Genomic DNA, 7,134 nt, shown 5'->3' with positions numbered 1-7,134 from the left:
AGAAATGAACCCACACACCTATGGTCACTTGATCTTCGACAAGGGAGCTAAAAACATCCAGTGGAAGAAAGACAGCATTTTCAACAAATGGGGCTGGCACAACTGGTTGTTAACATGTAGAAGAATGCGAATCGATCCATTCCTATCTCCTTGTACTAAGGTCAAGTCTAAGTGGATCAAGGACACACTGCTTTTACTCAGGCTTTTTGTTGTTGTCTTTTTTCCCTGTCACAGTTAAGGGAACCAGTCCCCTGGTTGGTTCCAAACAATGGACCTTGGAGGACAAGTGACAAAGATATGCTTGGGTTTGAAGGGGGTTATCAGATTTTACATAGAATAATCATTAAAATTTAATGTGATTTTATTTTAAAATCAATTTAGAATAGCAAGGAACTGTTTTATTTTTAGTCAACCTAGACTATTATAACCAGAAGACCTCATAGGTGGAGAAAACAAGATGTTTCAAAACAAATCCAAATTCAAACAATATCTATTCACAAATCCAGCCCTATAGAAATATTAGAAGGAAAACTCCAACCCAATGAGGATAACTACATTCAATAAAACACAGGAAATAACCAATTCCATTAATATCTTTCAACATCAATGGATTCAATATCCCAATAAAAAGACACAGGCTAACAAATTGGATACCAAAACAGGATCCATCACTGCTGCATACAAGAAACACATCTAAGTAATTAAGGTAGATATTGCCTCAGAGTAAAGGGCTGAAAAAAGTTTCCAAGCAAATGGATCCAAGAAGCAAGTTGGAGTAACAATTCTAATATATAATAAAATAGACTTGCAACAAAAAATAATAAAAAGAGACAGGGAAGAACACCATACTCATCAAAGAAGAACAAATCTACCAAGATGGTATCTCAGTTCTGAACATCTATGCCTCAAACACACAGACACATTTGAAAAAAAAGAAAAAGAAAAAATTACTAAAGCTTAAATCACAGATTGAACTCCACATGTTAATAGGGGGAAACTTCAACACCTCACTGTCACCAACTGACAGGTCATCCAGATAAAAACTAAACAGAGAAATAATAAAAATATGAATGAAATGAACCTAACAGACATCTATAGAGTATTTCATCCAAACAGAAAGGAATATACCTTCTTTTTAGCATCTCATAGATCCTTCTCCAAAATTGACCATATAGTTGGTCACAAAACAAGCTTCAACAGATACAAGAAAATTGAAATAATGTCCTGTATCTTATCAGACCACCATGGATTAAATCTGGACTTCAACAATAGCAGAAACACCAGAAAGCCCACACACTCATGGACATTGAACAACTCTTTACTCAATGATCTCTGGGTCAGGGAAGAAATAAATAAATAAATTAAAGACTTTCTAGAATAAAATGAAAATGAAGGAACAACATACCAAAATTTATGGGACACGATGAAAGCAGCGTTAAGAGGAAAGTTCATAGCACAAAGTGTCTCCCTAAAGAAATTATAAAGCTCTCTTACCAGTAATTTAAAAGTACACCTGAAAGTTATAGAAAAAAACGAGGCATGCACACTAAAGAGGAGAAGGCCAGAAATAATCAAAATCAGGGATGAAATCAACCAAGTAGAAACCAGGAACTGGTTCTTTGAGAATATCAAAAAAAAAAAAAAAAAAAAGTCAAACAACCCAAAAGACAGAGAGATAATATTCAAATACATAAAATCAGAAATTAAAATGGAGATAGAACTGAATTCAAAGAGCCATCAAGTTTCACTTCAAAAGCCTATACTCCACAAAATTGGAAAAGCTAAACAAAATGGATGTTTTTCTAGATAGTTGCCACTTACAAAAGTTAAATCAAGATCAGATAAATGATTTAAACAGCCCTATAACATCCAAAGAAATAGAGGTTGTCACTAAAATCCAAGGGCCAGATGGTTTTAGTGTATAATTCTACCAGACCTTCAAGGAAGAGCTAATGCCAGTTCTCCTCAAACTATTCCACAAAATAGAAAGAAGGGACATTGCCAAACTCATTCTATGAGACCATAGTCACTCAGGTACCTAAACCACACAAATACTGCACAAAGAAAGAGAACTTCAGACTTTCTTCTTTTATGAACGTTGATGCAAAAATACTCAATAAAATACTCACAACTCTAATCCAGGAACACTTAAAAAACATCATCCATTATGACCAAGGGATGCAGGGGTTGCTTAATATATGAAAATCCATCAACATAATCCACTATGTAAAGAATGAAAGGAAAAAAATCACATGATCATTTCATTAGATGATGAAGAAACCTTTAACAAAATCTAACACCCCTTCACATTAAAATATTAGAGAGATAGGGGTACAAGGCACATACCTAAACATAATCAAAGCAATATATAGCAAGCCAATAGGCAACATCAAGCTTAACAGAGAGAAACTTAAAGCAGTTCCACTAAAATCAAGGACAAGACAAGGCTACCCACTCTCTTCCTATCTAATCAGTATAGTACTTGAAATCCTAGCTAGAGCAATAAAACAGCTAAAGGAGATCAAGGGGATCTTTCTGATTTTCTACAAATTGGAAAAGAAGAAGTTAAAGTATTGCTATTTGTGGATGATATGATACTCACATAAGTAACACCTTCAGCAAAGTGGCTGGATACAAAATTAACTCAAAGAATCAGTATCTTTCCTTTATACAAATGATAAGCTAGCTGAGAAAGAAGTTAGGGAAAACAACACCCTTTATAATAGCCATGAATAATATAAAATATGTTGCCATAACTCTAAATAAGCAAGTGAAATATTTGTATCACAAGAACTTCAAGTCCCTGAAGAAAGAAATTGAAGATCTCAGAAGATGTGAAGATCTCCCATACTCATGGATTGGTAGAATTAACATAGTGAAAATGGTCATCTTACCAAAAGCAATCTACAGATTCAATGCAATCCCCATGAGAATTACAACACAATTTTTTATAGACCTTGAAAGAGCAATTCTCAACTTCATATGGATAAACAAAAAAAACCCTGGATAGCCAAAATAACCCTAAAAAATTAAAAGAACTTCTGGAGGAATCAATATCCCTGTCCTCAAACTGGACTACAGAGTAATAGCAATAAAAAACTGCATGGTATTGGTATAGAAACAGACATGTTGATCAATGGAATCAAATCGTAGACCCAGAAATAAAGCCACACACCTATGAACACTTGATTTTTGATAAAGAAGCAAAATCCATACAATGGAAAAATGAAACTATCCTCAAGAAATGATGCTGGATATTTACATGTAAAAGAATGAAAATAGATCCATATTTGTCACCCTGCACAAAACTCAAGTCCAAGTGGATCAAGGACCTCAACATAAAATTGGATATACTAAATCTCATAGATGAGAAAGTGAGAAATGCCCTTGAACACTTTGGTAAAGAGGAAAAATTTCCTGAGCAGAACACCAATGGCTCAGACTCTAAGATTAGTAATTGATAAATGGGACCTCATGAAAGTTCTGTTAGGCAAAACTTCTGTAAGACAAAGGACACTGTCAATAAGACAAAAAATTTGTCAATAAGGCAGCCTACAGATCTTCACCAACCCTATATTTGACAGAGGACTAATATCCAAAATTTACTATCCGAGAAGCTAGACACCAACATTTCAAACAACCCAATTAAAAAATGGGACACATAGAATGAATGGCCTGGAAGCAATTAAAGAAATGTTCACAACCTTAGTCATTAGGGAAATGCAAATCATAACAACTCTAAGATATCATCTTACACCCATCATAATGGGTAAGGTCCAAAACTCAAGTGATAGCACATACTGGCAAGGATGTGGAGCAATGGGAACACTCCTTCATTGCTGGTGGGATTGCAAACTTGTACAATCAGTTTGGAAATCAATTTGTCTATTACTTAGAAAACTGGGGATAGTTCTACCTCAAGACTCTGAGCTTATGCCCAAAAGATGTTCCACCATCCCACAAAGACACTTACCTGCTCAACTATGTTCATAGCAGCTTTTTTTCATAATAGCCAGAAACTGGAAACAACCTAGATGTCCTTCAGTTGAAGAATGGATAAAGAAAATGGGGTACATCTACACAATGGAATAGTATTCAGTTGTTAAAAACAAAGACATCTGTCCTGTATCTTTCCTGGCCATGGGCTAAAAGGAGCAATATGATGCTGGAGGGTGTAGCTACTGCTCCCTGGCAGCCGCGGGCAGGTGGCACTGCCCAAGGAACCTGGATGCCTCTCTAGAACATTAGCTCAGCTAAGAGTGCCTACTACAACGACTTCTCTGCCCCCCACCCCCACCAACCTTACCTCCTCAGACAGCAGTGGGACCAGGATGAAAATGACCTTTAGGTCTACCTTTTTGACCATCACCACCATAACTAAAGCTGATGGAACCAGCACATACAAACAATATCGCAGGACACCTTCCTCCTCTAGTACCCTTGCCTATTTGCCACGGTTTGAAGAGGACGGCCTGGCTCCCATCAACACTCCTCGCTGCTTTGACTCAGCCATCTCTGTCTGCTTCTTACAGTCTGAGTCCAGCATGTCTCTGCACTCCATGTTCTCACTGTATGAGGAGAAGGAGAAGCCGGAGCCATTGATATTTGTTGAGAAGTTCTCAGTAAAGCTGTGCTGCCAGTTCTGCTGCAGTGTGTTCAAGGACTCTGTGATCACTATATGTAGGCATACCTTATGCAGATGATGCACCTTGAAAGTCAAAGAAGTGTCCCGTGAACAATGCCAAGCTGACAATGGTGGTAGCTGAGCAGACTGGAGGAGAGCTCTTCATACATTGTCAGCATGGCTGCCGTGAAGCAGGCACTGGAAAGCCTGGTGTCTTTGAGGTGCCCCTTCACTATCAAGCTTAGTGCCTGGAAGGACCACGAGAGTAGATATGACTATAGGCCTGTGTGCTGCCCCAGCAACCCCAGCTGCTCACCCCTTCTCAAGATGAATCTCGAGGTTCACCTGAAAGAATGTGAACACATCAAGTGTCCCACTCTAAGTACGGGTGCACATTTATTGGGGTTCAGGGCACCTATGAGACACACTTACAAACATGCTGCTTCGAGGGCCTGAAGGAGTTCCTGCAGCAGACCGATGACCACTTCCAGGAGATGCATGTGACACTGGCCCAAAAGGACCAGGAGATCGCCTTCCTGCGTTCCATGCTGGGCAAACTCTCAGAGAAGATTGAGCAGCTGGAGAAGAGCTTTGAGTTCAAGTTTGATGTCTTGAATGAGAACCAGAACAAGCTCAGTGAGGACCTCATGGAATTCTGGAGGATTGTATCCATGCTGAATGATGAGCTAGCAGTCTTACATCAATGCATGCCTGAACATGGGTATCCTAGCATCCTATGACCCTCAGTAGATCTTCAAGTACAAAGGAATGTTTGTGGGACACCAAGGCCCTGTCTGGTGTCTCTGTGTCTAATCCATGGGTGACATGCTCTTCAGTGGAGGGTAGATAGGAGGCATCTCCAGGAAGATACAGAGACCTGAGATGGGAGAGGTGTGCAAGAATCAGTGGGGGTGTCCTTAGCTGCGACTCAGTATTGAGGATGTAGAGCCTGGAGAGGCTGTCTCCTGTGGCCAGGCAGGAACGCCAGTGGAGTGATAGGGACACCGATTCACCTACAAACCTTTTTGACCCAAAATTTATCCTGTCTATAAGTAATGCAGGGATTGTGGATGGAACAGAGATTGAGGGAATGGCTAACCAATAACTGGCCCAACTTGAGACTCACCCCATGTTCAAGCACCAATCCTTGACACTATTAAGGATATTCTGTTATGCTTGCAGACAGGATGTCTAACCTAGAAGAGGCCTCACCCATCAACGGACTCAGACAGAGGCATATATCCAGAGCCAAATAGTGGATGGAGCTTGGGGACTCTTATGGAAGAATAGGAGGAAGTGTTACAGCCACTAAGGGGATGGGAACTCCACAGGAAGATCAACAGAATCTACTAACCTGGACCCTTGGGGACTGAACTAACACCAGGAAGCATACTCAGGCTCCTAGGGCTCCCTGCATATATATAACAGATGTGCAACTTGGTCTTCATGTGGGTCCCAAACAACGGGAGCAGAGGCTATCCTAAAAGCTGTTGTCTGCACATGGGATAGGTTTTTCTAGCTGGGCTGCCTTGTCTGGCCTCAGTGGAAGAGGAAGTGGGTAACCTCACAGAGTTTTGAAGTGTCAGGGTGGGAGGACATCCAGGGGTGCCCCCTCCAGCTCAGAGGTGAAGGTGAGAAGGATGGTAGAAGGACTGTGGGAAGGGGTAATGGTGGTGGTGGTGGGGGTAAGAGGGATGTAAAGTGAATAAGTAAAAAAATAAATAAATTAATTAAAAATTATTCTAGATTCTACATGAGAAAGACAACATTAAAACACCTAAAGGGCCGGGCATGGTAGCGCATGTCTTTAATCCCAGCACTCGGGAGGCAGAGGTAGGTGGATTTCTGAGTTCGAGGCCAGCTTGGTCTACAAAGTGAGTTCCAGGACAGCCAAGGCTATACAGAGAAACCCTGTCTCTAAAAACCAAAAAAAAAAAAAAAAAAAAAAAGAAAACCAACCCCCCCCAAAACCCCCCAAACCAAAACCAAAAAATAAGAAAAAACAAACAAACAAACAAAACCACCTCCCCCCAAAAACACCTAAAGAATTTTTTAAAGTTCAAGAAATTTATTTTTTTCCTATAGTTTGTCTTGCTTTGTCTTTCCACCAAAAATGTACAAATGTTTCAAAAATTTCCACACTTGTTAATAATTCCTGCTTTTATTTTGCTTCTTACTCTTCTTCCCACATCTATTCTTCTCACTCTTTTTTTGTTTACCAATCCTCTCTGCGTTAATCTTCTGATCATAGCAATCCTAACCCATGTGTGCTGATTCCTTATTTTTGTTTCCCTGATGAAAGGCACTGAGAAGTGTCTTCTCATATGTCTGCTATTTCTTCACAGAAATGTTTATCCAAGTTACTTGCCCAGTTTAATCATGTTATTCCATGTGCTTCCCTTAGATGTTCACAAATTACTTTTATACTTCACAAATTATTCCCTTTATGAGACATATCACTTGCAAATATCTATAATTCTGAAGTCATTTATTCACTCTGTTATTTCTTC

General features: G+C 39.5%; 1 pseudogene; it reads left to right on the top strand.

Moving 5' to 3' along the window:
- Positions 1-4,249: 4,249 nt before the first annotated feature.
- On the top strand, positions 4,250-5,470 carry LOC110284586 (annotated as a pseudogene).
- Positions 5,471-7,134: the final 1,664 nt, after the last annotated feature.

Source organism: Mus caroli, chromosome 18 (assembly GCF_900094665.2).
Source record: "Mus caroli chromosome 18, CAROLI_EIJ_v1.1, whole genome shotgun sequence".
NCBI classification, from domain to species: Eukaryota; Metazoa; Chordata; class Mammalia; order Rodentia; family Muridae; genus Mus; species Mus caroli.
The sequence above is the reverse complement of the archived record's forward strand: the minus strand, read 5'-3'. Positions and strand labels throughout refer to the sequence as shown.